The sequence below is a fragment of the Caretta caretta genome, chromosome 22, assembly GCF_965140235.1.
Source record: "Caretta caretta isolate rCarCar2 chromosome 22, rCarCar1.hap1, whole genome shotgun sequence".
In the NCBI taxonomy this organism is placed as follows: domain Eukaryota; kingdom Metazoa; phylum Chordata; order Testudines; family Cheloniidae; genus Caretta; species Caretta caretta.
Window position 1 is genome coordinate 15,529,740 of NC_134227.1, and position 20,896 is coordinate 15,550,635.

General features: G+C 43.5%; 1 long non-coding RNA gene across 1 annotated transcript; it reads left to right on the forward strand.

The window, feature by feature from the left end:
- Positions 1 to 3,324: 3,324 nt before the first annotated feature.
- Positions 3,325 to 9,464, forward strand: LOC142069797 (uncharacterized). Its single transcript, XR_012665768.1, has 2 exons — positions 3,325 to 8,820; positions 9,151 to 9,464. It is a non-coding gene; the product is annotated as an uncharacterized LOC142069797 (long non-coding RNA).
- The last annotated feature ends 11,432 nt before the right edge of the window (positions 9,465 to 20,896 follow it).

Here is a 20,896-nt window from a genome sequence, read left to right on the forward strand (position 1 = left end):
GACCGACTAAAAGTTCTTGCCTTTGCCTTGGGATTCCTTGCTGCAAGGAATGAGTTGCAGTGCTGGTTGGCTTGATGGGAAATCATGGGGAATTTGCAAATGTCTCCCCGAAGGAAATTTCTCCTCTTGGTGCTCACCTCTGGTGGAAGGGAGTTGCTTGTTGGAAGAGAAGAAACAAGGCTGAAGATGTTTAATTGTTTTAGTACCTGGTACCTATTACCATAGAAATACCCAGCAAGCAGACTTTCCACTCTCCTGCTCAGAGCACCGTACCTGGAAGGACTGTCTCCAGAGGGCAGCATCCATTGGAATGACTCTGTAGCCCCACCTTCTTCCAGTGTCCCTTCTTCTGAAGAGGGCATCTCTGGGAAACGATGCCATTTCTGTATGTAGATTTAACCTTGGGCGGCTGGGAAGACACTTCAGTGATCTCAATCCTTTAGAGTGGTACATCGACAGTACTCCATCAGGTGAAAGTCACTCCTTTGCAGGTGATCTGCATAAGACCCACTTACCATTTAAACCCTATTTTGTAGATATGAGTGATGCTTAGGGGTTAATTTAATCTCGTAAGAGTAGGTTTTCTTTTATGAATGATATAGGGTGGGGAGACGGGAGAAGGAAAGGCTTGACTTTGGTTGCACTGGGATGAAATATACATGGGAGACAAGGTGGAGAGGATCTATCTATAGGTATTTCTGCAGCACCTTTTGCCATATCACTTAAACAGTACTCTACTTTGGAAATAAGAAACAAGACTCATGTTCTTTCCTTTAGGTCACGTCTATGGAACAGCAGCCACAGGAGGTCACTATTGCACCATGTGAATGGCTGCAAAAAACATGTTGGCCTTGTAATACAACTCGTCTCTGAAAAGAAGGTGAATCCCTCCAGGACAGTTCTGGCCAGTTTGCCACATCATTTTACCTGAAGGATAATGGTTTGCTAAACATGCTACAAATGATACATATTTGCCCAATGGAACCCAGAGCTCATGAGGCAGAGCAAATTCCTGGAGGCAACTCAGATTCTAGCGGGAGTGCTGCAAATACTGGAAAATCAGTGCCGTCTGGCTTTCATTAATATGCTGTTTTTTTTCTGGGGACACTGGCTGGCTCAGATATGAATTGGTAATGGGATATGAAGCCTTTTATCTCTAGATCCCTGGGTTTGTAATTGGCCCAAGTTCACACTTAGAGCATTTGACAGCTGTTTGGTTTCATAGATGAAATGGTCTGGCAGACTCAATCCAGTTCTAGTGGACACAGGTGTCCACATCCTCAAATCCACTGTCACAGCACAGGTGGCCCGCTTACTGACAGCCTCACTAGAGAGGCCACGGACTGACCTGGCCACTGTGGCTGAACCCTCCTCTGAGCCCCAAAAGGGGATTCCTCCTGGGCAATGTTGAGACCCTTTGAATACATGTGACTACAGCACATGTCAACCTAGCCACTCAAGTACAGACCCAGGGCCCTGGTTGGGCTTGTCCAACCCATGCTGTCATCTGTGCTTCACTGCTAGTGTTACCCAAGCTAGCGAGATCAAAGCTAGCTCAGGTATGTCACACCTCTGACTGCGCCGGAGACTTACCCAGTGGTAGGGAGGTGTGGGTGAAACTGTGGCTGCTGTTAGGGCCGTACCTGGATAGAGAGACAATGTGATTCTCCAGGATAGCCAGGCCAATGCCTTTCCCAAGCACTGAGTGCACTGAAATATATTCGAGGTCCTACCCTATCACAGTGGGGCTAAGGAAGTTTATTTTATGCAGTCAGAGAATTTCGGTATTGGGTGGGACCCTGGCAGAAGTGAATCCGATTCATCACCAGTAAGGCTCTAGGGCTGTTGGGTGAAAGAAAGTTCACCTGGTTAGGGGCAGAGTAATCTTGTTTTTTTGCACCTCTCCAAGCACATGCTCTATCCTCTTCTAACCCAATAGGTCAGGCAACAGCCTTCCTGAACCTTTCCACAAACTGTTGCGTTTAGCCTTTCTAGTCAACCTGTGCAGTTCTTCTTAACGATATCAGGTGAACTTTTCATTAGATTGTTCCTCCTGACCTTTGTAGTGAAAATCTCTGCTGTCAGTGCACCCTAATCACCATCTTTGATGTTAGGCCATGAACAGTCTACCCTTCCTCCCAAGTTCTCTACTGAACCTCCTTAAATATATAGGGCTCACTTACCTGGCTCATGCATAAGGCTGGGAGGAGGATGGGGAAGCTCAGACAATTCATTCTCTCCTCCCACATGTATACAAAGGGTTCTGATACCACAGTGATGGGCACAGAATAAGAATCTGAAAGAATAGAATGGGGGCTGCGCGTAATTGTCCTTGCATTCCCCTGATTGCAAGTCTCTCGACTCCCCAGAAGAGGCATGGCTAAGTGTGGGATGTGACCCCAGCCCCTTCAGACTAGCTAGTGGAGCTCAGCCCACCCAGGGTAGGATCACACTCTGTCCTTTCTTTAAGAGTGGTGCAGTGGCTAAGCTCCTTCAGAGCTGTTTCTCTGCACTGCCACCAGCTGTGGACTTTGTGGTAACCCACGGATCCCAGAAGTGCTGAGCACCCACAACTCCCAAATGAAGTCAATGTGAGCTGGCAGGTGGTAAGCGCCTGTGAAAATCTGGCCCTTCATAGCCTCCTTCAGAAGTAGATTCATACCCCCACTACACCTCACATTTGGCATGTAATGACTTTGCTGAAGTCAAGGCCCTAATGTCTGAACCCTACCCATGTTGTGCTCGTAGTTCTAATTGCTCGGTCTTCTAACACCTCCAGCATTTGCACTTAGACACCTTAGCTGCCGGCAATGCATGGCTTTCTGATTCCTGAGGGAGGGGAGAAAGGGGATGTCTTCATCAGAGATTTCAGCAGGACACTGTGAGTCTGAACTTTTGAGTTTTATTCCCAGCACTGTCTACTGAAGTTTTGATCTGGATCTGAACTTCCCTAAAGTTTGTTTGGAGCAGGCATTTTAGTTCAGGCCCTTATCAGTACTTAGAACTAAAAGCAGGTGCCATCAGTGCGGTATGCAAAGCCCCCAGCTTGATCAAAAGGCTTTGTTAGAAGTGTGGTTTTGGAGGGAAGAAACCTATGCACTGACCCCTTTCAGTATCATCTGATGCATGCACCATGATTAGAAAGAGCATGGGAGTTAAAAATAACCTGTGGAGGAGGCACTTTTAATGAGCAATTATCATTCCATTCCATTGACTTCTGCAGCAAGAATCTCCATGTGTTTAGTCTTCTCGAAAGAACATGCCAGATGTTAGAGTGAGTGACTTGTTAAGTCCCTGAATACTATTCTCATTGGTGCGCTGAACCATTGTTAGTTCTTTTTTATGACTATTAATATAATTGGACTCTGAACATTGTGTCCTGATAATGCACAAGAATCTTGGCTGACTTTCTAACGGGGGCCCAGTTTGTGAATAGAAGGTGTGGACAGTATGTGACAGAACAAAGAAATGTTTCTGCATGCAAAAGATCTCCTGTAACTTAATCATAGATGGAATCATTTGGCTTCAGAAATTATGCCTCCTAGCAAAATCTGATTCTTGCATTTCAGCATCCTGAACTGTAGTCTTCAAGGAAGCTTTTGTGCTCTCAAACACTGTTATGCTCCCAAAAGAGAATGTTCTTCAGAAATGATTGACTACAAGGCCAATTCTGCCTTCACAGCATTTTAATATGGAGAAAGCAACAAGTGAAGAAGGCTTCTTGTTGCAAAATGGCTGAGACACATTGCCGTTCAGGCCTACACAGAGGAGCTGTAACTGGATTAAAATATAAATCTGTATATTGGGATTTTACATGCTACGGAATCCACCCTCTGTTTTTTAGCCAGATTGGCCAAACTCAATGAAGTGCATCATCGTTGGTTTAGCCTTGCCTTTGGTGTCTCTCAACAGATGCTCATTAAGATCAGGGAGCAGCGTGTTTGGAGAATAATAATTCTCGGACTCGAATCTTTGATCTGAAGAATCTGGGAAAGAAAAGGACAGAAACTGCAGCACCCTGCATGGAGCAGCCTGATTAGCTACCCCAGGTTGATCAACTTTTCTGCCAAATGTAAACAGAGCTTGAAAAACAATGGAGAGTGCTGTCTTTGCAATCTTGACTCTATACTACTATGATGTTTCATTACTGCCTCTGTTGCAGGCTTGATCCACTTCATATAAGCCTAGAGCTGAGCTGAATCTTTGCCCAAAACCTAGTCTCGGAAGAATATACTTTGGGGTTAAAAATTAACATTTATTTGCTAATATTTCAAATTTTCACAAGGCTTTGAGCCTTATTGTTTACGTCAGGACTAGAAGCATCAAAATACCACAAGGGTGGCTCAGCCAGACAGCGGAGAGATAGGTAATCTTGTAAGTGACCCTGATCTTGCAGGATTTCCAGAGTAACAAGTTTTGATTAAAGATGTATAGATTTTGGATGGACCTTTTGGGCCAGATTTTCATACTTGCCTTGAGTAGTACCTTACTCCATAAAAAGGAATTTAAAGCTGTGGAGTAAAAGCTGACAATATTAATGACCACAGTGATGCAGTATTGGTCATACATTTCGGATTTTTGGAAGTATAATAAAAAGGTTAAATCAAAGCCCAGCATATGTTGTGGCAACCTGGGAGCTAAATTCTGTGATAAGATCCCCTGGTGTCTTTAGAACTTCTGTGTGGCAGATTGGAAATTCTGTGACTAAGTAAATTCAAAATGGGATGGTTTTGCTGAATGAAATATGAAATAAGGTTGAGACTTTCAAGGCCATGTACGGGATTTAGATACATTTTTCATCAATTTTAATGGAAGATATGTATCTAAAGGGGGTTAAATATCCACAGGCAACTGCTGCATGGTGATACCATATTTTTCATAGACTCCCCAGGTTGCTCAAGAAGAATAGGATGTGGAACCTTTCCACTAGAGCTGGTCAGAATTATCCTGCAAGGAAAATGTAAACTCCAAAATATTTAGTTTCCAAAATGCTGCTGTGGTGCCTCATGGGAGTTGTAGTCTAGGTGCCTCACGCTCCCATTCTCCTGTATAGACTGTGCTTCCTGGTCACAGACATCCCTCATGATGCACCATGGTCTTCCCTCTTGGTGAGGGGAGATGGTGCATCATGGGAGTCACATGACTGCAGTGCATCATAGGAGATGTAGTCCAGGTGTTGGGAGCATAGAGGAGAAAGGGGACATGAAGAAACTGAACATCCAGGTGGCACTGCAGTGGTATGTCTGAATTGAAATATTTCAGGTTTGGGGCATTCCTTTTTTTTTTTTTTTTTTTTTTTGGTAAAAAATTTGTTTTCTACAGTATGCAGACTCTTTTAACAAATTTTTTTTAAATTGAGCCAAAAACCCAATTTTCCTCTGAAAAAACAATTTTGACAGAAAAATTTAATCCAGCCCAACATTCAGCATACTCTAGGTTACTTGTTTTATGACCCAGAATGACGGTAATCAGGAACATTGCCATGTGTTTTCACATGTCCTGTGTCAAATGAGTCTCTAGTTTACAGCTGTCTGCATAGAGAGGTGTCTGTCTTTGCAGAAACGCCCAAGGTTGTATCAGACCAGAGAATACAACTACCTTCCCTCCTTCAGAGCTTGTTCTTTCAGACTGAGGCATGAGGCACGCTGATGGGAAAGCTGACAGTGTCTCTACACATTGTACCTATTCTGAAGTCCTTCAGATGCTGCCGATGTGACACCTTTTAGACAAATAAATTAGCCATGGTGTGAAATATGTTGACAATGAAGAATCAAATAATCAGTTACACTTGAGATTTTTGTCAGAGGTGCTGCATTAGGTGCTTTCAACTTTGTCCTTGTTTTTTATTCTTCTATTGGCAAAGCTGTTTCTAGAATATCCGCTATTGTTGCTAGAAAAAGTGGCTTCCTGTGATATGAAGTAATTTTTGAAATAGGAAACATATGGCTGGTCCCTAAAACAAAGCAATATTCAGGTGCTGATGGGTTACATCTCCAGTCACGTTACAGGAAGCTCTGTGTGTGTGTGTGCACATTGGAAACCTTGCTGCAGAGGCTTTAGCCCTAATGTCTGGGGGGAAACGGAATATTATTTAAGCATAGAAATATATTTACACTTTTAACTGTGTTAAAATCCTCTGCTGTTACTACTTTAAACAAACGCCACTCAGCATTACTTATATACCACTCTGCATTACTTATAATTAATTAGTAATACGAAGCTACATCCACTACTAACGTAAATCAGTGTAGCTCCATTGACTCTAATATGCATCCAAGTTAAAATGATCTAAGAACACAAAGAATGATTTTGTGCTGGGCTGGGACATCAGGAGAACTGGATTCTGTTCCTATCGCTGACACTGGCTCACTGTGGGGTTGTATGCAAGTGACGTCACCTTTCGGTGCCAAATTTTCCCTCTTCTGTAAAATGGGAATGTCACCACCATCATCATTGTAGAAAATCCCGAAGTAGCCTCCTTGCAGATCAGATGCCATTCAGATCAGTCTTTAGCTATATCCTTAACACAGTCTGGCTGGTCGTTCAGTCTTCATCTGTCCCTGGCTTATTGCGACACCAAAGGCTTTCGCACCCAGGTAGTCGCCAATTGGGTAGTGGCTGGCATTCCTTGGTAAATGCTTTTTGAAATTCATTGGTTTTCCATCCTGGAACTAGAAAACCACCAAAGCTCCTTAAATTTTTAGGTTTCCTGTCTATCACACAGGTGTTCTTGAGGGGTCTAAAAAAGCAAAGGGAAAGCTGCTGTAGTGGTGGCTAATGGGATTGGTGGGGTGTACTCTCCTCTCCCCAACTTGCTGGAAGATGGAAAAGCCTCCGGTGATCAGGGCTGGCTCCAGCATTTTTGCCGCCCCAAGCGTCAAAAAAAACAAAACCAAAAACCCAACCTTGCCGCCAAACACGGAGGCGGAGTGATGGTGCGGCTGCCGAAGAAGAGTCGCATCCCCGCCACCGAATTGCCGCCGAGCCCAAAATGCGCTGTGACGGAGCGGCCGCTGAATTCCTGCCGCCGCTGAGGGCGAATTGCCGCCCCAGAGCCTGACATCCTGCTGCCCCTTTACATTGGCCACCCCAGGCAGCTGCTTGGTTCGATGGTGCCTGGAGCCGGCCTTGCCGGTGATTGTTGTAGTCAGATGTTCGGCTGCGTGTGTTCCCTCTGTATGCCATTGCAGCTCTGCGCAGGTAGCTGGCATAGCAGACCCCCGGCCAGGTTTATTGTCAACGAAGCACATTCCTAGCTCCTCGGATCGATGTCTACAGTTACAATAGCACATGTAGGCCCGTGAACAATGCATGCAATGCAGTGAATGGCAGGACTTTCCATTCCCTCCTAGGCTGGCCAAAGACACTCCCTCTGAGACTTCATTTTATACACCAGTACAAACAAGTTACGTATTGTCCCTCTGACATAGTTAGTTATTGCCCCCTAACGTGGGTTATCACCCATTACCTTGTATATATTGGTTTGATCAGAACATCTCTATCCATTATACTGTCATCCTGACTGTATCTTTGAGAGGTGAGTGTGTTCCTGGTTTGTTTTGGCAGGGGGGTGGGGGGGGTGTCTGTACCATACATGGTATCGGGGTGTTCTGGTACCATCCTTCTGGAATGTGTTTTGTGAGTGTCCTGTGCCTAGCCTTTCTTAGGAATGTGTGTGTTTTTGCAATACCAGCCCTGTTCTTGCCAGGCTCTGTGAGTGTGTACGCAGGCAGAGCCCGACTCCTGCTCACAGCCTGTCTCTTGCTGACTTTGCTTTATATTAGCAAAGCTTTGACCACTACTTTAGCCCAGGCCTCAGGTCTCATACCAGGCCTCTGATATAAGGGCTTATGTCTCAGGCTCTCTTCCTACTACATTCCCACATTTTTTGTCTTTTTATGGGGAGGATGTTTATTCATCATCCCAGAAAAGCATAATGCATGGATTGAATATGAGCCAGTGAGCTAAACACTGTTATGTGGTTACCTTACTTTACCACCCACACATTCATGCCCCATCAGTCTTTTAGTCTGCACATTCCCTCGTACGACTGATGGACAGATTTTATTTTCCAGTTGATTTTAGTCCCTTATGGTGGGCTTGGGAATGTTAGGCCCCGGACTTTGATTGAGGAATGTAGTTTTATGACTGAGCCTTAGAGGCACTCTCAGATAATTAATATATATGAGAAATATGGTTATGGTGCATATATTTGCCGTGTATATGGATGTGTGTGTATAGTATGTATGTGTACATATGACACCACCTTATATCCAAGCATAACAATCAGTTTCCAATTTGGTATTGTGGTTTGGCCCTTCTAGTACTGCAGATAGCAACACACTCCTATTAGGGCATTTACAGTGACCACCTGTATCATTATTGTAGTAGGCTAAGTGTTTTGAAATACTGGAATAGGTATTATAGTGTGTTTTACAGTGCTATGTATATGAGAAAAAAAAACCAGAAATTTGGAGTAGTTACATTACAAATGAGGCCTTTACATACAAATTTCTTGTAATTAGTTACTACACAGTACTATCCATCCATGTTATAGGTTACCCTTAGTGCTGGTTGTCACCCTCTGGTAAGCTTTACTGGGCAGGAAACAGAACAGTTAGTTTCTCTCTTCCATTGGTTGTATTGCTCTGTGATACACCAGTAGCTGATGTTGATCTAGTTATTTCTTATAGATGCTGTCTTCCAGATAATCTACTGAATGGACCAATTCATTAAATATTCCTGTGCCAGGATTTAGTATTGGTACCCAGACACTGAACAAGATTGTTTTGAATAACATGTGCCTCACTTAGGATGCAGGTTTCAGAGGAACAGCCGTGTTAGTCTGTATTCGCAAAAAGAAAAGGAGTACTTGTGGCACCTTAGAGACTAACCAATTTATTTGAGCATGAGCTTTCGTGAGCCACAGCTCACTTCATCAGATGTGTACCGTGGAAACTGCAGCAGACTTTATATACACACAGAGAATATGAAACAATACCTCCTCCCACCCCACTGTCCTGCTGGTAATAGCTTATCTAAAGTGATCAACAGGTGGGCCATTTCCAGCACAAATCCAGGTTTTCTCACCCTCCACCCCCCCACACAAATTCACTCTCCTGCTGGTGCTAGCCCATCCAAAGGATGCAGTGTCACTGACCCCAAATTATGACTAGCGCTAGCAAGGATTTTGTTTACCTAACTTGTAGTTACTGTGTAACTTAATGATTTCTTTACCAGTTTGTTTTTTCCTTGCTTTCATGTTGTTTGCTGCCATTTGTTTGTTGATTTTTACCTGTGTGTTGGTTAAACAGTTTAGCAATATTATGCACATTGTAAACATTGTACGGCAAAAATACAACAGTTGTAATCAAATGTTCTGAGTTACTCTGCTTGTGTTTTTGATCCCTGGGCTAATAAAGCCTAAATCCAGCCCTTGGGACAGGAACTTGGATGGAACTAAAGCTTGGGTCTTTGTATTTTTTCTTCCCCAGTTGCTGTCCCTGCCGCTTTGCTTACAGGCAGTGATAATACATATCTCGGTGAAAAGACTCTGTGTAGTGGTGCTATGATCCCTGAACCAAACCTTCATGCCAATGTTTTTTTCTGCGCTTTGACTGAAAAGGTCAGAGGCTGAACTCCCTCCTGCTCTGCGAAGTTTCCTTTTGCTCAGACTTGAAGGCTTGGTTCAGGCTCGTCTCCAGCATTAATATTGCTCCATATAACCTCATCGAGTTTGGAAGATTTGCAAACCTTGTATGAAGTCTGTGAAGAACTGGGTGGCAAACAAATTAAGGGTTATATAAAACGGAGGTCAATTTGCCACAGAACTCTCACTGATGTCAATGGGAGTTCTGCAGGCTGGATAGAGGGCAATATTAGGCCCTAAGAGTTTATCTTGTCTTTATTTCCATTCACAGAGCCCCAGCACTTGCAATTGTTTTGTCTGCTCCAAAGCCTCTCTCCTCTGTCCTCGGTGCTTGCTTCCATTATCACCCCGTTACCCAATTAGTACCTTGTTAACCATCCACACCTGCAGCATTCTCACTCTTAGACAAGTGTGCTGTTGCTTTTAACCCTTTGTCTGTATATTACTAAGCACGGACCACAACATACTGTGCAGCAATTGAAAAGGAAATGTATGTCCTAGCATTTGCAAAATGCTTGCTTTAAATTCCTTCACAAATATATACAAAACAGACCACAGGTCTTTGAGAACCTGTTAAAAAAGAGGGGGAAAAGGCATTTGAATCTTCCAGGAGGCACTCCAGGGGTGGGGACCCCCATTACAGAAGACTATTCTATAAATGTCCATTATGGAGATTCTTGCACCTTTCCCAGAAGCTTCCCATCCTACCTCAGTGTTCATAGGTTGTTGCTTACACAAAATTTCATGTGACTGTTCCGTGTGACTGGTAAAGAGTTATTCATGATGGGACAGTACAAGCAGAAGTCTTTTGCATTAAGAGCTCTAAACCAGAGATGATATAGAAGAGTATTTTATACTCTATGATGTAGCTCCTTGGGTCCTAAAATGCTATAATAAGGAACCCAGAAAGCACAAACAAACTACATGCGGGAATTCACCTCAGAATTGCAGCTGCTTCCGAGGTGATGCACAACCGCTGTTTAACCACGCACAGCACCTTTACACAACAGCTTAGCACAATGGAGCCTTGGTCCACGACTGGAGCTCCTAGATGCTACCGTAATACAAGTAATAAATGGAAAAGAATACTGTGTCTCATTTAAACTGCAGGGAGGCGCAGTGGAAAGAAATAGCAAGAGATAATGGAGAGCCATCAACAGGAAGCAAAGGGCACAGTTTCTAAGCCTATATCTGTGTTTTAAACTAGAGGGCACAGTGAAAAGAACCTTTCCTCAGTTGTTCTATCCTAGCCATGCTTTGGAATTACCTGATCATCGTTGATTATCCTTCAAAGATTGTGTTCTCATTTTCCAACCTGCATCTGAAGGGAAAGATGCAATATCAGAAAGAGTAGCTATCCGATAAAGACGGGGTCATCCAGGAACTGAATGCGTAGGGTGGGATGATTGTGCATGTCATTGCATTTTATTCACTGAGACACCCGCAAAGCAGTGGTGGCTGGATGTATGGTAAACTCTGACATTCCTGCACAGTGGACTGATGGAACCCAATTTTGTTCCTCTAAACACAAGTGGTTGATTAGCACCGGCAGATTCATAGATTCCAGGGCCTGAAGGGGCCATTGCAATCATTTAGTCTGACCGCCTGTATAACACAAGCCATAGAACTTCTCAGAAAATAATTCCTAGAGCAGATCTTTTAGACAAAGATCCAAATTTGATTTAAATTGGTCCGTGAGGAAGAATCCATCACAACCTTGGTAAGTTGTTCCAATGGTGAAAACAGAGAGAGCGCACAGGAATTGGCATGCCATGGAAATGTGAAAATAGAGCAATATATGTGGGGCAGAGAAGAAAATATATTTTGGAGGGCTCCCCAAGGAGGATGTCTGAGACGGTGGAATGTCATCATCGCAGATGAAAGGAACTTCATCTCATTGTCAAATACGTTGCCTTCTCCAGGCAGTGCAATGAAATGAGGCCATTTAGTTTGCATCCAGTGTGTTATACAGTGGCTGCTTCCCAGACCATCCATCCAACATACAGAGAGCAACAAAACTGTAGACCACACGTTATATATACTCTACAACCATCCAATTTTCCAGTGACTTAGCTCTTGTCGTTACAGGACTTAAATATGGTGGAGTTTGGGTGTGAGAGGAACTATGATCTTGTGGTAAAGGCACTGAACTGGCACTCATGAAACCTGGATTTGCTTGCTATCTCTGGCACAGACTCTGTGTGACCTTGAGCAAATCCCTTGATCTTTCTGTCCTCCATTCCCCATCTGTGAAATGGGGATGATAATAGTTCCTGTATCCCTCCTTTGGTCTGTCTTGTTGGTTTAGATGGTAAGCTGTTTATGACAGGGACGGCTTCTTACCATGTATATATCCCTAGCACAAACTCAGTTGGGACCTGAATGCACTTCTGTAATAATAACTTTGGGGAACTGGTATATTTCAGGGAACGTAAACTTTGTGGAATGAGGGTCTCGTTTACGTTCATAGTGGACGTAATCTTTTTCTCTCTGTCACCTAGCTACTTACATGGCTCCAGTCACTGTAGCATGTGGATTCCTCCCAAATATTAAATCATAAAAGTACCAACAACAACTGGTATGTATTTGGCCCCTTGTTAATGTCTCTGTATAAATAGCAAGGATTGAATGGGTCATGGAGATCTACTCGTTCATCCCTGGAGATGACCCCTCAAGGTCAAGAATAAGGAGGCACCGATAGGTCAATGTTGGGGGATGTTGGTGTTGCTGCCCATGCTGAGGTCTATTCCATGGATTAATGAAGGGTTTCAGTCTCTAGGGTTGTCAGCTGGCCCTTTCCACCTGCAGCAAACCTACTTAGAAATATGCCAATTCACTGTGAGGGCATGCGTTGCTGCTCTTGATCAAGCCTTGCAATTTTCACACTTAAACAGCTGATCGGCTTTTCACACTTAAACAGCTTAAATGGCTACTGAGAGTGCATAGACTTTATCAGGGAACCCTGAGCTATCAGGTGGGAATTGAGAGAGACTTCACAGACTGCTGGGAGCAAGTAGGCTCCAGCAGGGATCCCAGAGTTTGCAAGGGGAAAAGAGCTCCAGGTGGGGAAGGCCTGAGAGACCCGCCAGTGTGCAGAAGACTGGGAGTTTGTACTTGATGGAGATTTGAGAACTTTATTTTTGGAATGATTTTGTTATTTTAATAAATCCACTCCCAAGGGCGGGGGGTGTTAACTCAGAGTGGAGTTTGTTTTGGTAGTTTGATTGCAAGAGCCCTGAAAAGTGGGGGAATTGAGGCAGAGCAACCTCTGGCCAGGAAGGGGGCGCTCAGGAGGCAGCTGACTCTGTTACAGAGCCCTTTAAATGTTAAAGTGGAAGAAAGTATTTTATTATTAGTTACCATAGCCTTATCACTTTCCCCTTTGGCTAATCGGTAAACCCAATAACTGCTCAACTTCCCTCCTCCCCCCAAAATAGTATCTCCTCACCTAATAGCTAAGATTTAATAGTAAAGCACTTTTAATGAGTTCTCGTTGCACTATTTAAAAGATTTCAGATATAGAACAGTACATTGACTGGTGTACTGTGAAGTGTCAGGATGAGAATACTGTATAAGAGGGAATGTGTTAAATGGCTAGAGCAAACCATCATTGTGGGTTACTGAACATGCCACCTTAACCTCTCTCTTCATCAGTGTTCCCATTCTTAAAATGGGGATAACAACACTGACCTACCTGGCAGAGGGCCTTATTCTCCTGTTTCAGGATTCAAGCTACTTCCATTGGGAGTTAACTGTAAGCTGCAGTGGGAAAACAGGACTCCATGGATGTCATGATTAATTAAAATGTATAAAGCGTGTTGAGATCCTCAGATGGAGGGTGCAAAAGAAGCCCCAAATATTATTATGACTTAATTATTATAGACCAGGTCTGAACTAGAACACCAAGGGTGAATCCCCTTGCGAGTTCAGATTTGGAGCCAAATCTGGATGTAAACTTAGCATCCGAGGCTCATCTCTAGTTTTAATGATTTAATATATTAATTAAATAAGTCTGTTGGAATAAAAACCCAGCCCACGTTGTTCTGTGGCATCTTGGATTATATGTTCTTTTATCATGTTAGTGAGCATACGAACAGTGTTGCATAAGTCAGCATTGTCCAGTGGGCCCAGCTAGTCATTGCTCCGATTTAGCGAGGTTATACAGCCCTACGGTTTTAAATAATTTAGTGCTGTTTAAAATAGCTATGCTCTTTCCCATATATAGCAAGCTGCTGCCAGCAGCTTGCCCAATCAGCAGTTTTCCTAAGTCTTTCGTCACCACTCCTGCAGCCAATGAGAGCCCACCCTTGTTCCGAGACCTCTCACTGACGACCAGAGTAGTGAGGGCCTCAGATAGCTGATTGGCAAGCCATTGTCCAATCCGTGGCTTGAAAGCATCATGTCTCAAGCACTGATTCGGCTGTGTTCAGTCCAGACTCTAAGCAGCCCCCCAAAAGCTGCAGGTATCTTAACAGCCACCCTCCCCAACCCAATAAACAGAGCAGCCTGCTGCTAACAAAGGAAGCTCTATTTCCATTCCCTAGAGAAACACACCTGTAGCCTTAGGAAACCAGTGGGAATGGCAATGCTAAAACTCACTGCATGACCACAGTGGGGTGAGAAGCTGGTGAATAGCAGCACCTCTTGCTCACATGGCCAGGAGCAAATGGCACCCCTTGTTGGGAGTGAACTATATAGCAGGCCCGGGCACCCACTGGTGTGATCCCACGATGTCATTATACATTAATAAGAGGATAATATCATGCACAGGTTCCTACCGTTGTCTAGCCTGTTGGGTTGCAAACAGAGCTGCATCCTGCTTTAACTTCCAGCAATGCAGCATAGTGGGCTTGAGTTTTGGGTAGTGGAGGGAAGACGGCCGGGGGGAGAAGAGAGGACAGTCCTGCGCATATGTCTTTACAAGCTGAGGAGCAAAAACTGTAGCCCCCGAACCTCCCACTCCCTTGACGGTTGGTTGGTGTGCCTGTCTCTGAAAGAGCTCGTCGCTTGTCCTACAAAAATGATTTGTTAGACAAGTACAGCAAGAGTTGAGAGCGGTGGGGAGGGAGAGAGGAGGGCAGAAGACCTTGGGATGGATTCAGGAATGACTGATGGGCTTGACTGAGAATTCTACCCATTTGAAACCTTGCAGAGGGGAGGGAGAGGAGGGGAAAGAGGCTGGATGTCTGCTGCAGTGTCATTCTATTTTATTTCCCACCACCAAATGCAAAACTGGTTTTAAAGAGATATATGACAAGAAACACAAAGCATGCACCTTTCTCTTAAAACTCCCAAACAAAGGGATCCGAGGCGAACACCTCAAACAATGGGTAGTTCTTTCCCCTCAGGCCGTTGCCTTTCTCAGCAGCGGTTTGTTTCAGGTTTAAATAACATTCAGTAAAGGAATGAATTCAAATGATGATGACCTTGGAAAATGTGGCTGGTTTTTTTCTGTCTGACGAGGAATCGAGTTCAAATCATGTATCACCGGAGTTGCTGTGATCTGAGTCTCTTACTTGTTTCTTGGCAATAATAACATTCATATTAGAGTATGATATCATCCTCTCATCTTCTCCCTCCCTCTTTCTAACCCTCTCTTCCTCTTTTCTCATCCTTTCCCTTTCTCTCCCCCTCTCCCTTTTTTTTTCTCTTTGCTTGCCAATTCAGGCATTCTCACATACATTACCCCTTCCTTTCATCTCCAGAATGACCTGAAATGACCTTTTGCCTGGCACTAGACGTGACTCAACTGATAATAGCAGATATTTGGGGGCCTCAAGCGGTAGATTGTCTGAGCACGTAGAGGGGGAAAAGAAAAGAAAAAGACCTTTTTTTAAAGGAAAGCATTAGTTTCTCTTTGTAGCAGCATTTCCTGCAAGGTAGTAATTAATGACACATTATGCTACTTATTGACTGTTGCATACAATCCTTCAAAAGCTCCTCTTATACTTTGTCTATCCCAAAGCTCTATTATATTTGAGGAAGGAGGGTCTGGGAGAGGGGCGGATAAATCTGTCTCTAAATGGTTAAAATGCCGTCACCGGAATACTTATGCCACCAGCTACTAGCATTCTGCAGTGCGTCTCCTGTGTCTTTGTGCCTTCTGTTCCAGCCAAATACTCCTTGAAATGGCACAAATTTACTTCGGTCTGAAGTAATCAGCACTTTAAGATGCCTAATCTTTGCAGCTGTTTATTTCTTTGTTGTCCTGTTGAACCTCACTTCTTTGTGTATCTCTAACCCTTCATCTTATGGACTCGCCTGCAGCCAGCTCCACTGGTTTTTTTTTTTTTTTTTTTTAATTTTAACTATTTATTTGGATACCCAGTGAGGTTGGGAGAGTTACCACAGCAACGACTCTGAGTCTTGAACATGAAAGGGCTCTTATTGTGCCATGTGCTGCCTCAGAGAGACAGAGAAAGGGAGAGAATTCCTCTTTAAAGAAACAATGGCAAGACATCATGTGAACTCTGGAGGCTTTAGTAGAAAATTTTGAATGGAAGAAGATGGTGCTACACTAAGCTGCATTTATTTTTTCTCGTAGTTATAGAACTTTGGAAATATATCTTTTACTCTCCCTTTTCTGTCTGCTCATCCATTTGTCTAGTCTGTTTGTCCTGTACATACACTTGTCTATTAGAGGTGGACCTGGGCTAAAATTCTGGATCCAAACACCACCAGACTTGGAGAGATGTTCAAAACCCAAACCTAGGTCCCAATCCTGCAATCAGATCCATATGGGTGGGACCCTCTGCACAGGCCCATGGAAATTAATGGGGCTCCCCATGGCTACCCATGCAGATCAGATTGCAGGATCCGGGCCCTCAATCTGAGTTTTGCAGCTTTGCTCCATCCCTTCTTTGAAGAGAAAGGGACGGTAGAAGAGCTCAAAGGCCAAGAAATGATAACAAACACAGTATGTGTATGCCACACTGTCAAAGTATATTTCCCATAAATATTTATTTTATGTATTATTTGTACTGTGGTGGCCCTAGGGGACTCTGTCATCGGCCAGGACCTCATTGTGCTAGGTGGTGTACAAACACAAGATATAAATATGGCTCCTGCTCCAAAAAACTTGCAATCAAAATACTGCCTACCAGTGGTCCCTGCAAAAGATTTGGGGCTTGTTAACAGGGGATGTTACTGGACCGCAAGCTAGGGTGTGACTCTACAGATCACTAGCTTGCTATGCAGTAACGTCTGCGTGGATACTGCTACAGTGCTCTAAAGCTTCCATATTGTGCTCTGACATACTTCTGTTGGAAACAGGAGACCATGAAAGTGCACTGTGGAAAGTGCACATTCGCAATGTCCACACAGGACGTTTCTGTGCAACAAACTACTGTGCTGTAGATTTACACTGTCCGTTACTGTGCAGGGACATCCCAGGCAGACAAGCCCTAACCGTACCTGGAGATATTCTGCATGTAGAATGGCCTTTAGAAAGTAGATTTATAATCCTTTGGATTTACGTCTGAGATTCTCAAATGGATTGAAATGCTTTACTTGTATCTCACAGCATACTGTAGTGTAATTGCTGTTTAAAATCAGCCAGGTTATTTAACCAATGTTAATTTTAGCCCCATTTTTTCAGAAGTGGGGAAAAGTGTAACCTTGAACTCTGTGCCTCACAGCAGATTAGTGGCAGAGCTAGGAAGAGAACCCTGGAGTTGACTTCACCCCTCATTGCTTGCTTTAACCAAAAGCCAATGCATTAACTTTTGAAGAATCTTCTGCAAGTGAAGTCAGTTTTTTTTAACTACTACTTTGAATTCAGAGTTTTATCACTGTTTGGGGTGAGGAGATAGAATAGCCATGGGGAGCTCGCTAAGGAAGAGCAGAGAGAGACTGGATCAAGGTGCCTTTCCAGGAATCTCCGCTCTTTCAGCTGGAAAGGTTTGGTTTTGTTTTGAATGGGTCGAATGTGAGAATTTGAATGTCGGGGTTGGATGAGCCTCAAAGCTCAAAATGAAATTCTGCCAAATCCTCCAAAGTTTATGTAGTTTGTGGCGGGGAGACTAGGTAGACCCTCCCAAATTCCACATGGCTTCCACACTACGGTTGCTAGACCTGGCCAAAACGTTTTGAATTTTGCTGAAAAATTTCATAGAAACATCAAATTTTGACAACAAAATGTGGGAGGGGGCAACTTCATTGAAATTTAATGTTGTTCTTGCTGCATTAAGTCAACCGTGTGGCCCGTGTATAGTGTTTTCCATTCCTCTTTCCGTTGTGAAACATAAACCTCACTGTTTTAATCTGTCATTAGTGTCTAATATAAAATAGGGAGGACTAGCAAAATGGCTGAGTTAGCTCTGTGGGAGCAACTGTAACTTTGTGAATCCTTTGATTTTTGAGTGCTTGATCTCATAATCTTGTTACTACTCTGTGTGTGTGTGCGTGCACGGTGACACAACATCTGGGAGGTGTGATTCCCTGTTCGGGCAGACATACATGCAATAGGTCTATTCAAGGTAGTGCACTAAAAATAGTAGCTTGACTGCAGTAGCTGCGTCAGCAACTTGGGCTAGCCTGTCTGAGATCCCAGGTATGTACTCAGTCGAGACATATGTTTTGTGTGTGTGTGTGTGAGAGAGAGAGAGAGAGAGAGAGAGAGAGTAGAGATGTTCCCAGAACACCAGTGTAATAAGATTACTTTTCTCCAGGGTTGTAATATATGTACTTTGAAAATGTTTAATATTTGAATAACATTGTCTTAATACTTATGAATTACTTTCTCTCTCTGAAATGCAAGTTCAAGCCCTACTCTTATTAATTACCTGGGATTGCAGATCTGTTCTTTAAAGGACACTTACTAAACTGAGTCAAGTGGATTAAAATTACTGTTGCAGATGAAGGACAAGGCAAATCATGGTTTAGTGCCTGAAAAGCTGAAGTGATGATCGCATATCCCTAAGCATGTTAAATTGTCAGCTGTCTAAATGTCTGCTGTAGTGCTATGGTAAATGACTTTTGGTCTCTTTTTAATATTGCAGGACATCACTAGAAAGTTCGGTTCAGATCTGTTAGGAGAAAATCAGAATTGAACTTTCTTCTAAAATTCAAATTAAACTTTTCTTTGACTTAAATAAAAAACTTTGATTTAACTTTTATTTCTTTTTAAGTAAGCAAGTGTAGCACACTTGAAACTAAGTGTCAGATCTCCTACAGGCTGGTCCACACAGAGGATAATAGCCTACAACTGTCCACCAACTAACGGAGCTAGTCCTTTAATTCAAGCAGCACAGGCCATGCTTTGGTGTTGAAGGTCCCAGGTTCGAATTCCTCCGATGATACGGAGGAATAATTCTGCAAGCTCTCGGTTTGTCAGGCTATATGTCAGAACAACAAAGTTCAAATCCATGCCCAAACATCTTCAAAATTTGGGGGAGCAGGGAATGTCTGAAGATCCAGGTTTTTTTGCAGCTCATTATAAAGATAAGCACCAGATTCAGACCTGATGGGTACACTTCCTTAGAACCTATGTCTGCCCTCTTGGCTCCTACCTACACCCTCCTGTAGTGGTTCCTGAGGTACTCCTTTCTTCCGGTTCCTGGTCATATGAGTTACACCAGTGCAGACTTCCATAGACTCCGTGGTCTGATTCAGAGGTGATGTATAATTGAGGGTTGTAAATCACACACTGGTAACTGGGAGTGGGTCTTAATCCAAGTTTGAAGGCGTTTAAAGCATGTACATGGTGGTATAACTTGTGCTTTGAGGGAATCAGAAGAATTTGTACATTAGACCAACTCAGTCTCTGAATTTGTCTGAATGTTTGGAACTGTAGCATTTGAGGGTGCTCAAATCCAAGGCATTGGTTTGAGCCACTCTCTAATATTGTCCTTAAATGGAAATACTAAAATATAACAAGAGGCTGTTCTTACTTTTGTACCCTGGCAGAAATCAGGAGAAAGACTTCAGTGTTTCTCTCCCTTTGGAATATTAGGCTGCACAATAATCTTTCCAAAAATATTGTCCATATAGATATATTTAAAAAATCAACCCTCTATTTATTTTCTTTGATAATTTCCTGGTGAAAGGCGATGGATGGGCACCCCTGGTAAGGGAAGTGCTATGGATCACATGTTCTATTAAGGTTCCATTTATAAATGGCTTATAAAGAGTAAATAATGATGGGTAGATGTTATGTGCATGTTACAGAAATGAATATTTTGACTCTAAGCTCTTTTGGAAAGGGGCCATTTTTTTTTGTCGTGTGTGTTTGTACAGCGCCTAGAACAATGGAGTCCTGACCCGTGACTGGGGCTCCTAAGTGCTATTTCAATACGAAAAATAATACTAAGGAGGTAGCATGTTGCTTGGCTCTATAAGAGTCCATGACAACTGATTAACTATTACAACATTTTTCATCATTTAACTCTTTATATATGGAAACTTAATAGGCAGAGTGACCGTCTCCTGTTTATCCAAGGAACTGAGATACCAGAGGTTGAACGTGCTTCCCCTTGCACACTGCCCCAACAGATTGCTAGCCAAGAGGGAGTTCCGAAGCCTTGGCCGCTAGGCTGTGGTTGCCAACAAGTCCTGCAGAAAAGCCATGGTAAGTGGCCATCTGTTTGCTTGAAACTGGACTGAGACCTGCTAAGGGTATGTCGACACTGCACGTAAACCTGGGTCTGTGGGATCCGGCGTGGGGACTTTTTTTCCAGGCCCACGATTGAGCAGCCACATTGCATTGTAAACCTCGGCTTACAATGGCTGAACCCGGGTCTCACAGCCATGCTAATGTCTCCGTGCTGCGCTACACAAACCTTCTGACTCGGGTCTGTGGTTTCAGCTGCTCCACACGGTCAAATGATAAGAGTTTGGACATAAGTTGCAGTAGGACTTATGCTCTGACCCACCTTCCTAGCAGGGTCTTAGGACCCCGAACCTGAATGCTTGCTGACCTGAGTCAAACTGATTTGTGTAGGGTCAGAATGGGGGGTTCAGCTCAAACCCGAGTCAGAGTCTTGGCTTAGTGTTCAGTGTAAACATTCCCTAGGGCACCAAACAGCCATCTGCTGCTAATGGTTTTTTACTACAGTCACTTCAGATTCAGGCTGGATTTGAACCATTTACTTGGAGGCGAAAGGCACTATAGACCATTACTGACGCTGAGGCATCTCGTCTTCCATAATCAAATACTTAACCTCTTAACTTCAAAATGTTTGGGGGGGGAAATTGCTGAGAGGAGCTTGGGTTATTATGATGAATTCTTTTTAGAGTCATTGAGCATAT